This window comes from Pholcus phalangioides, unplaced genomic scaffold, assembly GCF_987345545.1.
Source record: "Pholcus phalangioides strain wild (caught in Gottingen) unplaced genomic scaffold, Ppha-v1.0 ptg000015l_1, whole genome shotgun sequence".
NCBI classification, from domain to species: Eukaryota; Metazoa; Arthropoda; class Arachnida; order Araneae; family Pholcidae; genus Pholcus; species Pholcus phalangioides.
This window is the reverse complement of record NW_028301608.1, coordinates 90019158-90034452: the sequence shown is the minus strand read 5'-3', so window position 1 is coordinate 90034452 and position 15295 is coordinate 90019158. Positions and strand designations below refer to the sequence as shown.

Genomic DNA, 15295 nt, shown 5'->3' with positions numbered 1-15295 from the left:
CAAGTTAATTGAATCATCCAAATTCCAAAAAAATAAATAAAATAAATAAAAGCCATCTTGAAAGAACCAATCTTCATTCAAAAAATCTTTTACAACACAATCAATCATCCTTTAAAAATAAAAATTGAGAAAAGAACTTTTCGAGTTTCTAGTGGTTTCTGATCTTTAGTGTAATTGGGGAGGGTGAAGGAAGAACTGAAAAAATATCAATGAATATGTACAAACTTCTCCTATAGAAATTTTGTTTTAAAAGGAAGAAAAATACGATACGCGTACATTTTCTAAAGTCGTTGTGTTCTCTTGAGAACCTCTTGGTTCACGAGTCTAGTTTTATTTTACTGTATTTATGAAGTGTGCTGGAAACTACAATGCAACAATACAATTCGAAGAGAGAGAGAGGGAGATGGAAAAAAAGAAAAGAAATTGCAATCCTAGTTTCTTAGAATACTTTCGAGAAAACTTCCACAATACAGGAAACGTCTCGGAGGTGCTTTTACAGAACTACGAGTTCTTATTAAAATTCTAAAAATCCCATTCCCTATAAGATCAAGGGGGAAAACAACAGTATTTTGCACCTAGTTTTTGTCTTTATCCTGTTCGAGGACTATGTTTTTCTCATGATACCGACTTTTCTACGGAAAAATAAGAACTCGTCCGAGTACTTATCTGGTGTATTTTTATGATCATTTCTATTTTTCCTCCTAACAGTTAAGACAGTGAAAAGGACTCGAAAAAGTCGTTTGGATGGGCAAAAAAAAAGCCCTTCGGAAGAAGCTTTCGTTTTTGTTTTTCCTCTCTCTCTCTTCTTAAGATTCTTTTCTTTCTATTTATTTTTTTGGAAGCTGTGTAAGATGGAAAATGTTGCTTCAGGTTTACGAGTGAAAAGCGTGTTCTTAGCTCACGTCTCTCTAAGATGTGCCTAATTCGGTACAGAATGGCTTTTAGTATCGGAAAGACACTCGGGATGCTCCAGAAGCTTTTTATTCTTGATTTTTGGGAACTTAACTGGTGATTCTTAGGGGCGATAAATCTTGATTCTTAACGCGTCAATTAATGCACGTAACCTTATTTTTGGAAAATATTGATACAATGGCTATAAAAGAGAAATATTATAGGGCATCAAAAAATATTAGTGATGTTATCAAAAACTTCTCAATTACTATTATTACAGTACAATGAAACATAACTTTCGTGACTAAACAGCTAAATAGTGCAGCCCTAACGTGATTATTCTCTTCTAACTCTAGCATTACTGGTAAAGATGTAAAATCTGCGTATTTTTGGATGGAAAGTCCTATTTTTAATGTCCCGTCTGTGTGTACTACAAATTAACCAAAAACGAGAACCCTTTAAAAATTTCTCTGCATAACTTTCAACGTATCGATACATGCCGCGTATGTTTTGAGTGTATGCTGGTGCTGCCAACTGTCTTTCGTGTTTTGAAGTGAAAATGCCTGACTTTCATGTTATGTAATTATCATGCTGAAAGTCTGCCTGCTCTCTGCGGTAATACTTTCTTAAAACAAGTTATCGGCTCGCGTTCACGCCTTGAAGTTGAAAAACCGCAGAAAACAACTTCAGCAGATAACCACTGTGTCACCAACGGCGATTAAACAGCACCTCCTAGAGATAGAAGGCCTCCGCAACCTGCTTGTGACGTCAGTAAGTAGTCCATTTTCCCTCAGAATATTCAGGGGAAAAAAATTCCCTGCTCGTGCCAGTATCATCGTTGTGAGGAAAAGAAATGATCTCGGACTCAGAATTGGCGATTTCTATGCTCCACATCCAATCACTGTGCGGTATTTGTGAGCCAATCAGGAAGATTCTACGCCAAAATAAGAGGAAACGAAATAGGATGCTGTGTTTCAAAATGTGGCAAACTTGCTAGGTTGTCTGAATGATGTTTATGGCAAACAGTGCAGAGGCATTCTATCTCTAGGAGATGCTGATTAAACGTGGATCCTCGGATAAGGTCCACGACGGTTCAAATTGGCGACCTTTCGCTCGGTGCAATCATGCTTTCACTAATGTATTGGGCTCCAATTGGCGATAATTTCCAATCAAATTCTAATAAAATACCTTCAACCGTATTTCTCTCTGTGGCCGCCCTCCTCCTGGAGCAGTGCCCCTAGGCTACTTTACCGCACACCAACTCGGGCCATACATCGCCATACAATTTGCAACCAGTGGAGTTGTGTGGGAAATGAAATGACCCTCTATATATTAGTAGTCACCCCAGGCTCGGTAGGTAAAGAACTTGTTTCTGATGTTCTTTGCTCGAACCCGTAGACCTTGACGGTAACCTCCATAGTGGAAGACGAGGATCTTACCACTGCGCCACTCTTGCCGCTAGTCTGTAATCTTTCACGGTCCCCCAGGCCAGACTTTTCAGGGGGCCCCTCGTACAGTGAATTTATAGCGTGAAAAAACAAGAAAATGATGAGGATCGTTCCTCGTTTTAGGGCTGGGACCCTGTCAGCCCCCCCCCCCCCCCGTGTGGGTCATAATTCTCTCGTACTATCAGAGTTGGAAATCTGGAAACCCTATTTGCTAGAGACGACTGTGATATGATCACGTTGCCTTAAAAACGCCTTGATAACTTTTAATAACGCTTTCAAAGCATTCAGACATAAATTTTCGTATAATGTATGGTAACTGAATAATACAAAATAATTTAAAAAATATATATCTAATACTCTTAAAAGTTCTTCACAAGATTCTATAAAATTTTCGTATACTGTACATAAATATCCTTAATGCTTCTAAATTAAATTAAAACATAAATCGGTTGAATAGTGATAGCAAAAGATTTGAATAATTAACAGTCTCGAAATTGCATTGAAAACTTTGCATCGTCTCCATTTTGTTGTTAGATTTAGAAATTCGTGTCCACAACTGTCTAAATTAGCATGTTAATTTTAATATTGATAGTGTAGCAGTAATTAACGGGACTATTTTAATATATAAATCGTCTAGAGGAAAATAGTTAACCACAACAAAAATATACTGAAAGTTTCAAAGTCGAATTACTGAATATATTTCCTAAATTTGAAGCTTTCAATATTTTTATTTGGAATAATATAATGAAAATGACACAATGCGTAAAGTATCGGATGCCAAAGACAGCCGACGTCTTCTGCTACATTATCCGGCTTTTTCTGTTATTTTTCGGATTCAAATTCCTTGTTTTGAAAAGCCATTAAAATTGTATATTTAACGGAAAACTTTCATAAGGAAGATTATCTCAATAACATCTGGTGTGTTCCGCTCTTCTCTAACTTCAATATGTCAAAAGATATGTTTTTCGAAAATATATATATATATCTAGAGTACATTTAATCTATTTATGTATTCTTTAGAAGGTACTCTCGGATCCGAATTCGATACACTCACAGTTAATTTGTTTTAATATTGCGGTTAAAATTCTTGAAATAAATTTAATATTATAGCGTAAGTCCTTTCCTGTTCGGTAGCGTTACACTTCTAGTCGCTAAATGTTGGTGGGATGTCCAACTACAGTCGTACAGTCGAGTTCGCTTACAACATAACCCCTTGGTGATTCGAAAAGTGTATGTTATAACGGAGGTCTTGAAGTTAACTTATATAGCAGTTGTATACATATCTCAGTCTCGCCACAGAAAGCAATAGAGCAATTATTCAATCATTGTACTTCACTCATAGTTATAAAGATTGATGGCAGGTGGCAGCACTAGACATTATAACCATTACACAGTAACAAACTCCACGTTAGGTTCACAACACGTACACGCACATTCCAACATACATGTATCAATTCGTTAGCGAAAAAATAAGCCAATGCAGCACGTAATTAAATTTAAAATAGAATGAATATATTTTTTGGTTGATGTATAAGTTCCGAAGAATTTTAAAAATGTATTGGAGTATATGATGTATCGAACATGCGTCAATTTTTACTAAATTTAATTGATTCGACTAGCATTATTTTATGCTAACAAGTTTTCATTCAAAAAATTTCCATCACATTTATAATTAACTTATAAAGAAGCAACTAATGTTCATAAATTTTTTCATCAGTCAACATGGTTTAGCATTTTCTTTAAACGGGTAGAAGTTTGATGCTTTTAAAACAGTGCAAAATTTGGCTTTTCCCGATCGCAACAGGTATTCGTTTATCACTGCCATTTACCAGGTGATCCGAAAGTATCAGAAAAAGCAAACACCCACCCGATGATTTGAAAACAATCAACGATGCGCAGTTTTTACAGAAATTGAGGAAAGAGAGTTTTTTAATAGCAAGAAATTTCACGCAAAATACAGATACGCACTAACAGGTAGTTCTTTCTGGCCATCCACCGCAGGCGCAGATCCAGAATAATATTTTGGGGAGGGCAAATTAGTGGGAACAAAGGGCGTACGGTGAATATACATCCCGTACTTTACGGGCAAAACCATCATTTTTGATTGTATGTTTCTGGCTCTTGAAATACATATATTCTGGATCCAAAGAAAAGAGGGTCATCTGCCCACCCCTGATTCCTTATAGAGCCATCTATCAAGTAACTAATATAACTAATGCCAGCAAATGGAATTATTTCGAGTAAATTTTTCATTATTAAAGATATTGAAACATCTTTTGTGAAATAATGCATCAAGATATCACCCGAATACAATGAATGTTGCACAAATACGTCACTTTTCGGCACCATTTTTTAATTTTTTTTTAAGATAGTTTTTGCCTCATCTTCCTTTATTCACTCATAAACAAAACAAAATCTCGTTATGGTGGTATAAAGCCACAGACAGTTAGTTACAAATGTCCATATTGAAATAGGTTTGTCACAATACGAAATCATGGAAATTTTTCATCCTCGTTAATATAACTCTTTGATTAGTTTTTTGTACAGAGTTTGAATACATGCGTGATCTAAATTTTGCTCATTTTGTGCTCCCCCCCCCCTCCCACAATGAGTCTCATGAATGTCATATATTTTATATATACAGGGTGTCCCATAAATTCGTAAATTGTTCAAAAATTCATAAAAACTGAAGGAATTGTTATATTTGAATACAGTTTGCGAAAAGTTATACTTATAAAGGGGGGGGGGATAGCCAGAAAAAAAAAAGTTCAAATTTTTATCGACGGAGGGAGTTGCACAGCAGTGTGGCAGGAGTGACTGGATTTTAATTTTTGTTCAATTTCTTCTGTATCCGAAACATTCGTAAAGGTTCAGCATGCGATTCGTGGCTGAGGTAAAACAACTTCAGCAACAGTGTTTTTTATCCACCGATGTCAACCTCTCAATGAAAACATCATGGCGCATCTTGGCGCAGTTTGGCCAAATTGGTCCTTGCGCCAAAAAAATTCAAAAATCCGAAAACATCATGTGTGTGTGTACCAGTAACAGAAAAATTATAAAAGATTAGTTAATTTTTCACCTGACTGAGAGAGATTTGCAAATTTCCAGTGATTTTGCTTTCGTGCCGCGTCTTCTATTGACAGAAATTTGAACTATTTTTTTCGGTACTAAAATTGAGTTCTCCTTCGTGAGAATAATTTTTTCGCTTTCAAATTGTGTTCAAATTCTGATTATTTTTGGGACAGTTTGTGATATGAAATTAATTTGCCTATATTAAATACTATGTTCACCTATGTAGTTGTAGGTTTATTCATGAAACACACCACGATTGCTTATCACAATCGTTGTATAGTTATGGTAAATGGTAGGATCAGGGGCACACTATTATACTATACTCTAAAAAAACAATATATCGTCGCACTTAATCGGATGTCAACCATTCCAGCACAAAATATCTGATTACGCGAAGCAAACAATTAAATTGCCATTTTACAACGGTGTATAATCCACATATTGAAAACCGATGAAGGATCAATACTTAATAAAGCTTCTCGAAGAAATCAGACATCGGAAATGAAATGAAAATTATATTTAATTGCAATGATCACACAATACCTAAGATTTTTTTAATTTTCGTTGTACAATTAAAATATATAACCTCATATATAACATTTTCGTAACGTGTTAATGAAAATATGGTCGATATTTAACGCAAATGAATAATGATTTCTTTTCTATCTTCAAGTTCTAGTCAAAAAAAAAAAAAATATTCTACGAAATGATGGTAATAATTTTCACAGAAAAAATTTTGTAAGAAGCTTTTTGAGAAACGAAATATTTCTTCTTGAATGAATTTTATGTCAAAAAAAAAAATTTGTACGCGTCAGCCAACGATGCAATAACATGTTTTCGGATATTTTCTAAATACCATTTATTGAAAAACAAAATATGTTTCAGAAACAGAAAAACAGATTTAGTTTTGAATATGTTTATTCTGCAAAAAAAAAAGAACTTTGTTCCGAAAAATCTGTCTTTTTCATGGAAGCTTAAAATATATATATATATGTATATATATTTTCGTGTTTTACGGATTATATTCTTCTTTTCGCATTTTAACTTCAATTTTTTTCTTTTTCGGTTAGTTCGCGTTTATTTGCGTAATAATTTTAATTTTATTTTCTTCATCAATGACTGATTTTTAATGGAGTAGAAATTTTGAAAACAATTTGCAACACACACAAACACAGCGTTTTCGAACATAGCATTATAATTACTTGTCACGCATCAATTCCGTGGTAATGCTTGTTTTTAATTTTATTAGTTTACGTGTTTTAATTTATTAGATATCAATTCAATTTTTGTAAAGTATACATTCAGTATTTTTTTATTTTTAAAATACACATTTTTGTGTGTAATTAAATACATTTATTTTTGCAATCACGTTTTTTCTTGAACAACGATTTATTTTTTATTTATTTTTGAAAATTCAAATGTAGTAATTTAACGACCATACAATAATAATAATTTTCCAGAATGAATTTGTTACAATGACTTTGGGAGAAAAAAACATGGGCGCGGTAGCCCGGTCGATAAGATGCTCGCCTAAAGTACCAAAGGATGTTTAGAGGTGTCGCGAGTTCGATACCCAGTTCGTCCTTGTTAGAAAACTTTCCTGACACAGGGGTACAACAAAAAAGGCGACTTGACCGCAGCGAAAATTGCTACCGCAGGGAGGCCCCCATCGAGGTGTTAGCGCACCAACCTCTCGATGAGTATGAAAAACAAGCCTGCCGTTCGGAATCGGCAATAAATTGTAGGTCCCGGTCTAATTAGCCCTCGTGTGCAGAAAATGACCGTGGTGCGACAAAAATGATCAAATGAGAAAAAAACATTGATACCGCATCAATATTTTTCCGACAGTAAATTTTTGAACTACGACCTCCTTAAATGCGTTCCCGGACAATGCTTGTTAAACTGATGAATTTCCCAGATTCGTATTAAATGTTTTTAAACAATCAGTTCAACAATAACAATATTCAAAAAATATATTTCTTATTTTTATATATTTAATTTGGAATATAATAAGGATTCTTTCACAATAGTTTCGAAACGAATGTCTTGAAAAGATTTTCAAGAAATTATAGGAAATATTTTGAAAAATTTAAGGAATTCAAAATTTATAATTTAATTTCTTAATTTATTATCATAATTATTTAACATACAGTGAAACCTCGATATAACGATACTGAATGGACCAATAAAAAATAAATTAAAATTAAACAGCAGTTTAACACTGGAGCATAGACGTTTCCAAACTAGACTCGAAAAAATATCGTTTGGAGAGGGATTTATCGTTCTATCGAGTATCGTTGTAGCGAGGTTTCACTGTATGAATTTTAAAAATTTAAAAACAATTAAAGATCAACAATATTTACGCAGAATATTACATTCAATTTCTTCTTATTTCCATAATTGAAACTAAATAAAAAGAATACACAAGATTTTTTTACGATTAAAATTAATTGTCAAATTAATAATTAAACTCAAAACACATTTTTCACTTAATACTATTTTTTCACACTCCTTTTTTTTCATATCCATATAATATGGTCATGACGTGTTCCCAAGAAATCTTTATGATCTGTCCAGGGAATTTATTTTTAATCTATTACCCCTTTCAAACCCTGGTGCCACAAATGTGTGGCTTGCGTTTTCTTACTGTATAATTTTTCTTTTGACCTCAGGGAGTTATGACCTGATTGGGATTGCATTTGTTGCGTTGTTTGGATTGCGTTTGTTTCTAGAACGAAATATGGTGATAATAAACTTTGAGGGCTTTAGTTAAAGGGCAGCACTTAAAGCTGAACTTTCAGGGGTTTTTAAGATGACTTCCAGGAAAAAATGCCTTCGAAAAAAAGTGTGATTTAATACATAAAATTTAGCGATAAAATTCTGGAAAAAATCGAATATATCTTGCATCATGTTGGTTGAAAAAATTTTAATGAAGTGAATTATTTCTCTACAAAAAGAAAAGTTGGAAATTTGAAAAAAATAATGATTTGCTGATATTTAATGTAATGCATTTTTTTAGTACCAAAAATGCAAACAAATTTTGAAAATTTCCAAAAAAATGAATGCTCGGGTCTGAGAGGGTTATAATAATTACTTTATATATAATTTACAATTGCGATTTTATTAATCAAATTATAATTGAAAATTTTTTGAAATACGTATATTGTTTTGCTTTCATTTCCATATTTAAAAAAAAAGAATATACAGTTTTCTTTATGAGGGAATAATAAAATATAAATTTATTTAGAAATTATTTAATACAATTAAATTAAATATTTCAATATATAAATTAACCCAAGGTTTTGGCAATTTAAAACTCAAACTTTCGAATAACCTATTATATATATTTTTAAATTATTTCACACCATAGTATTAAAAAATTAAATTACCTCAAAACTTAACATTAAATTTTATATACCTAAATTCAAAAACAAAATTCCTCCTCATATTCATGTCTTTAAATTTGTACCCAAATGAAAATCTCAAGTTATCATGGAACAGAATTTTCTTCCCTCCATGTCTTAAGAACGATTGTCTCTTGAAGTAAATTTTATTTAAAAAAAAAAAATCCTCGGCAGAAATACTTTTACCTCTTTTTTTTGAAAGAATTCTTATAATTTATTTCTCCTCGGAGACGATATCTTTTGAAGAAGACTAAGAAAGAATCTTGCTTGTTCTTGAAGGAATGCCCTGCATGAGCCAATCATGCGAGTTCAGGTATCGGCAGCTGCTACCTCAGCGAATTCTTTCCTACTCTTCATTTCCTCGAAGATTCTTTTCTTACTTTATCACTGTGTATAAAAATATATCTCAACTTTACTTTTCGAAGAGAAACTTTCAATTTTTATATTGTCACTTTTTTTTTTTTATTCCGTTTCCACCATTCACCGTTTTTTAAGGGAAAAATATTGACTTCTTTTTTTTTCTACTGAACAAAGAGAAATATATTTTTAGCATTTAAAAAATTTGTGTTTGAGTGAATCAATTATTATTACGAAAAAATATAATTTTTTTTTCTGTTTTATTGGAAATTTATAATTCGAAAAAAAAAAAAATTATTTTAGAAATCAACCTAGAACTTGATAAGAGTGGCGATTTCACTCTGAAACGTTATTAAATTTAAATACATTTTAAATTTAATATTTTTACTTGAAACTGAAGATAGATATATTTTTTATTAAATCTTGAAAATATTCGGTTATAAAAATCTTGAAAATACGAAATTAACGTAAGTTTTATACATTTTATGTTTGTTTATAAATTGTATGTTTTATCATTTTATAGTGAAAAGTAAATTCGAGTATCTTTAGCTGTATAGTTTTGAGGGTATCACAGAATCAAAGCATAGTCATTAAATCCTACTTTTTTAATTTTTTGGTAGTTTCTGGCAATTTGGATCTAGCGTGAATAGATGAGCCAAAAAAATTAAAAACTTAAATTCAGTTGAAATATTTCCAATGAACTAAGTAAAAATATTAATTAAACTATGTATTTAACCCTAAAATAAGAATAAAATACCCCATAAAATAAGAAAATAACGATGACTATATAAAAATAAAAATTTAATTTTATGATAATACTAAATAATTATAATTATTTATTAGTATCATTAAATTAAAATTTTTCAATTATTTTTAATTTTTCAATTTAAATATTCGGTAGCTCCTTTTTGTTTTACTTAAAAAATATATATTTAATTTTTTTTTAATATTTAGTTGGTACATAACCAATTATCTCTTACTTGGCAAGTACCATACCACCAATAGATGATAAAGGGTTTATTTAACGGAATTACATTATATTTTCATAAAAATAATGATTAAACAGAATGATTGAATAATGATTATCACCATATGCTTAAGCTATAAAAAAATCAAAAATCAATTAAACTTTGTTATAACGACATCGAAGCCTCCAATTTCGTCGCTATAACCAAGGCTGACGTTTTTAAGACCTTCTTTGACGTAAAATATAGTCAGAGGAAATCAAGTAATGCGCATGTGAAGTTTTTATTGCTTTATGATTAGGGTGACCAGTTTGATCGAGACAAATACGGGAAATCGGGACAACTGACACAGGACGTCGCTGATTCTTGCCAAACATGTTGCCAAATGTCGACGAAATCACCAAATACTTTTATAAATACCTCATGACCCTTGGCGAGAACAAAAATACTACAGTAAGTTCGTTAAAATGTATTTGAAAGGGGGGGGGGGAAAAAAACTTGAAAACTCTCACTTGAGATGAATATTTATAGTCACATTCGTTGTATAACACAGTTTATAAATTATGAAAATAACCTTCATTCCTGATTCTCGAGAATTAAAGCAAGCTTCGTTGAAAAAAAATGATATATTTCTGATTTAATAAAAAATAAGAAAGGGAGGGCAAAATACGGAAATGTTTTGTATAATGGTCATTAGTGGTCATGTCAGTGAGCAAGTAGGAACATCAAACATGCAATATATCTTTTTTTCAACGTTGGAGTATATGGGTTACGCCGTAAATGTGGTAAATCTGGTTATAATACATAACAACCTCATATTATCCATAAATGCTTATGATATTATATCATAATGCTTTATGATAAATTTCTCATAAATTTATCGCTTTTACCGGTGATTATGCAACCCAATCGTCGTAGGTAAATTTGATAAATACTAAAAAAAATTATCACTTATCGGTAATCATTTCTACACAAGCGTTTAGCCGTTGGTAAACATGATAAATTGTACTCTATGATATACTATATAAAACAATTTTCATATATGTATCATTATATCGAGGTCCGACCATATTCATCACAATTTTAACTCATTTGGAATTTTGTTCATATTTATCAAATTCAGCACTTACACTAGGGTGTTACGCAAAATCACAGATAAAGGTGATAAATTTCCAGTATTTATCAAATTTACCAATGGCAATTGTGTGTGTGGTTATCATGCATAGTCGCTAGTAAAAGTGATAATGTTTTCAGTATTTATCAAATTCACCAACGACGCTTGTGTATAATGCATATTTGCTGGCGAAAGTGATAAATTTATCAAACTTAACAAGACGATTGGTAAGTATGCATAACCAATTATTTATGAATAATAACCGCTTCATCACATTTACCGTAGCTTATTCTGAGCTGATCATATTCCCTGGATATGATCGTCTCTAATCTCCTAAGAATTTCTTCTGTAAAAGGTCACTGAAACAAAAACAAAGGTGTCGAAAACTGTCATTGTATCCGAGATGATTGCTTTTCATCGCCGTTATAAGCCAGGCTCATTAACAATATTCTCTATGGGAATCAGTCCGGACCGCAAATTATTTCAGCTATAGCCGAAATGACGTTACAACCGAAGTCGTATAAACCGAGTTCGACTGTACATATAATATTCATTATCCGAAAAAATAAATAAAATATTCATAAGGCGACGGACTCTTCAAAATAACCAAAGAGAGGGGAAAAAAGATACGATGAAAAACGTGGAATAAATCAATTATTAATGGAAAGTGGTTTTTATGTACTCTAAAGGACGTGTATATAGCGAAGATAATAATAATAATAATGATGACGATGATAAGTATTACGTGGGAGGAAAAAAGACGGGCCGTGAAAGCAAACACAGACACGCTTATTTTTTTTATTTCTGCCCTATACTTTTGTATGGTTCAATGTACTTCCACGTCTTTATTCACCGTCAACATCTGGGCAAATTTCCAGAGCCAACAAATTTTCATTTCCCGGCGAAAACATATGTTAGGTACGTATTTATTTGGTTTAATGTTGAAAAGAAAATGGTTACACAGTATTTATACTTGGGTATCTTTTTCTGTTTTGGTAACAGATTTCCTGGGATTTTTATTTCTGTTTGCGATGACTCATTCCCTAATGTGTTTTCTTTCCTATTGCCTTTCACTTTGAAAAATTATGATCGCATAATAGACAGAGTGCAAATTCATTATATGCCGGTCTTTCATGTCATGTATTTTACAAGGATCCGTATATACAGAGTGAACGTTTAAGTCAAACATGCTCAGCACTTGGAAAGAGGGCCAAATGTGGCCCTCGAAGTCATTTGCTGTGGCGTGACCTCAAACCTAAAATTTTGTAAAAATGAACTAAGTGGCACGTTTCCAGATAACTTAAGTGGCCCCGCATCATTTTCACAGATCACTTGAGTGACCCACAGCACATTCCGAGACCACTTAAGTGAACCGCGACACAGTTCTAGATGGCTCAGTCATCCCGCGGCACATTTACAGAGCATTCAGGTGGCTCGCCGCACATTTACAAATTACTTAAGTGAAACGCGACACATTCCAAGATCACTTAATGGGCTTAGCCACAGCAGACTTATAGATCACTTAAGTGTACTGTGGAACATTTAGAGATCTTTTTTTTTCTTTTTTTTTTTTTTAACCGAGCACAACTCAGGTCTATCGCTATAGGCAATTTTCTACCTAGTGAGTTGTGCCGGAAGTGTAAGTGTGTGTACCTAACAGTCTGAGTGCGTATCTAGTGTTGTGTATGATTTTTCAGTGCTGCCATCTATATCTCAGAAGTGAAGTGAGTGATGTGTAGTGACTGAATATTTGTACTGTTTGTAGGACTGTTGCTCTGTGTGGCGAGACTTTTTAACGGGGAGATCGGCTCGCAATTTGCCCCTTGAAGTTGGGAACCACAGAAAACCAACTTCAGCCGACCACCACTGTGGGGACGGTGGGGCTCGAACCCGGGTCCCCGCGTTGCGAGTCCGTCATTATGACCACTCGACCACCACAGCGCATTTAGAGATCACTTAAATGAATCGCAGCACAATTGCAGATCATTTAATTAACCTGCGGCACTGTTCCAGATCACTTTACTCAAACCAATGAAGTGGCCCACAACCTGCTAAATGTTGAGCACCCTCAGTTTGAGTCTATTTGCCGCATATTACTGATGAACAGTTGATTCTAGAGGCGTACTTCTAATCAGAAAAAAAGTACTTAAATAACATGTAGAACTCAGATACGTAATTCATATTGCAAATGATTATACATTTATTAAAATAAAATTAAAAAAATATATTTTATCTGATTACCCAGTCTTGAAAATCCTATTTCAAACAAGATTTGAAAAAATACCGTTGCACAGGTATTTACCGTTATATCGAGTGTCGTTGTAGCTAGGTTTCACTGTATTTAATTATTCCAATTATTTTCCCATCGTTTTACATGACAAAAGTATATATGCAGTAATAAATTTCTTCGACACAAAGGAATTTTTATTAACAATTTACTTGAAGTGTCTAGTTTTCTTAATTTATATGTAGTGCCAAGAAACTCGATTAAGTACCGAAACAAGCGATTTCCATAATTTCTAACGATCGATGCGTTACATACCCTCCGTGAACGCATATTGCTAATAATAATTTCGTGCACTAATAAATAATCTAGCGTAATTATAAATGATTCCACTTGTTTAGTATCCGTGAACGTGAGCGCAATTGAAGGGGAGAATCCCGAAAAATTATTACTCTATATTCAATGCGCGGCTTAATAAAGAACGGTGCGGAAGCTCTAACCTCAAGCGTTTAATTAACAATCCCTCATCAAGGAACGGGATTAGTTAAATGCCACTGGTTATCTCGTACTTTATGCATATATATATTGTTATTTTGTTGTCATTATTATCAAGTTTCTTGATTAATTACTTCGATGTAGATAGCTATTAAAGATATCGTTGGATTAGTTTGTTTTGCTCACGTGCCTCAATATGTTTTTCTTTTGACTAGTTAATGAAATAATCTCGTAAAAATCACACACTGATATTATCATCTTGTAAATAATTGCAAACAATGGTTAGAAATTAATCTTTCATTTGATTAACTCTTTTTCTTTTTTTGTGGAAAGAAACGTTTTCTGCCCTAATTTCTAATGCAACAAGTAATTTTCTTTCGAAATATTTTGCGGGATATTTCTTTTTCTTAGGCCGGGATTTCACTGTAAAAATTTTATCAAAGTTCTTTTATAAAACTAGCAAAATGCAAGTTTTTTCGAGTTTTGAAAAAAAGATCTTTTATCAAACTTTTATTGTGTAATCCTGGCCTTACGACATCAACTCATTCAACGGGCCGTCAGATCTTCCGAGTAAATAATACAACATTATTGAAAAATCGGGATTAACTTTATGTGAATATATTCGGTGTCTTCATGAAGAGTGTCCGAAAAGAACAAAAATTCTGCATTTGGTTGTAAAATTAAAGAATGACCAGATATGATTTGATATGAATGACCAATGTTTGTTCGATATTCGACAAAGGCGATTGGTATTGGCTTCTATCACAGGGGGTTTCTTGACCTACGGGTCGCGATCCAGGGGCTTCCGAGATGCGTCATTCAAATCCATTAACAGCCAGAGGCTCTTCAGCTATGGGTCCCACACCTTCTGATTCGCAAGAGCTTCCGAGAAAGGTCGTACGAATGTATTTACAGCCAAAGGTTTCTTGAGCAAGTGACGACCCAAACTTGACTCACAATAGACTTGCGAGATGGGTTGTTGAAATCGACTTGCAGCCGGGGCTAATGAGCTATGGGTCGCGTCCCTTCTGATTTGCAGGGGCTTCCCAGAAGGGTCGTACGAATTTATTTACAGCCAAGAGCTATGGGTTACGACACAAACTTGATTAACAGGGGGCTTCCCATCCCATCTATTTCAGTATCAAGCGAGGAATTCCTGTAGGCTTCGGACCACTCTTCTCATCATATCTGGTCAATCTTTAATTTTATAACCAAATGCAGAAATTTGGGGGGAAAACAGCGTTAAATGTGCGTAAAACGGTTACATAGGTCGGAGTAGTGCGAGTACACCGAAACTACTCCGTCCGACCTATGTGGCGCTGTTC

General features: G+C 33.3%; 1 protein-coding gene across 2 annotated transcripts in view; it reads left to right on the top strand.

Moving 5' to 3' along the window:
- The window catches only part of stet (rhomboid serine protease stem cell tumor), a 209190-nt gene that overhangs the window by 90066 nt on the left and 103829 nt on the right, over positions 1-15295 (top strand). The window lies entirely within an intron of this gene.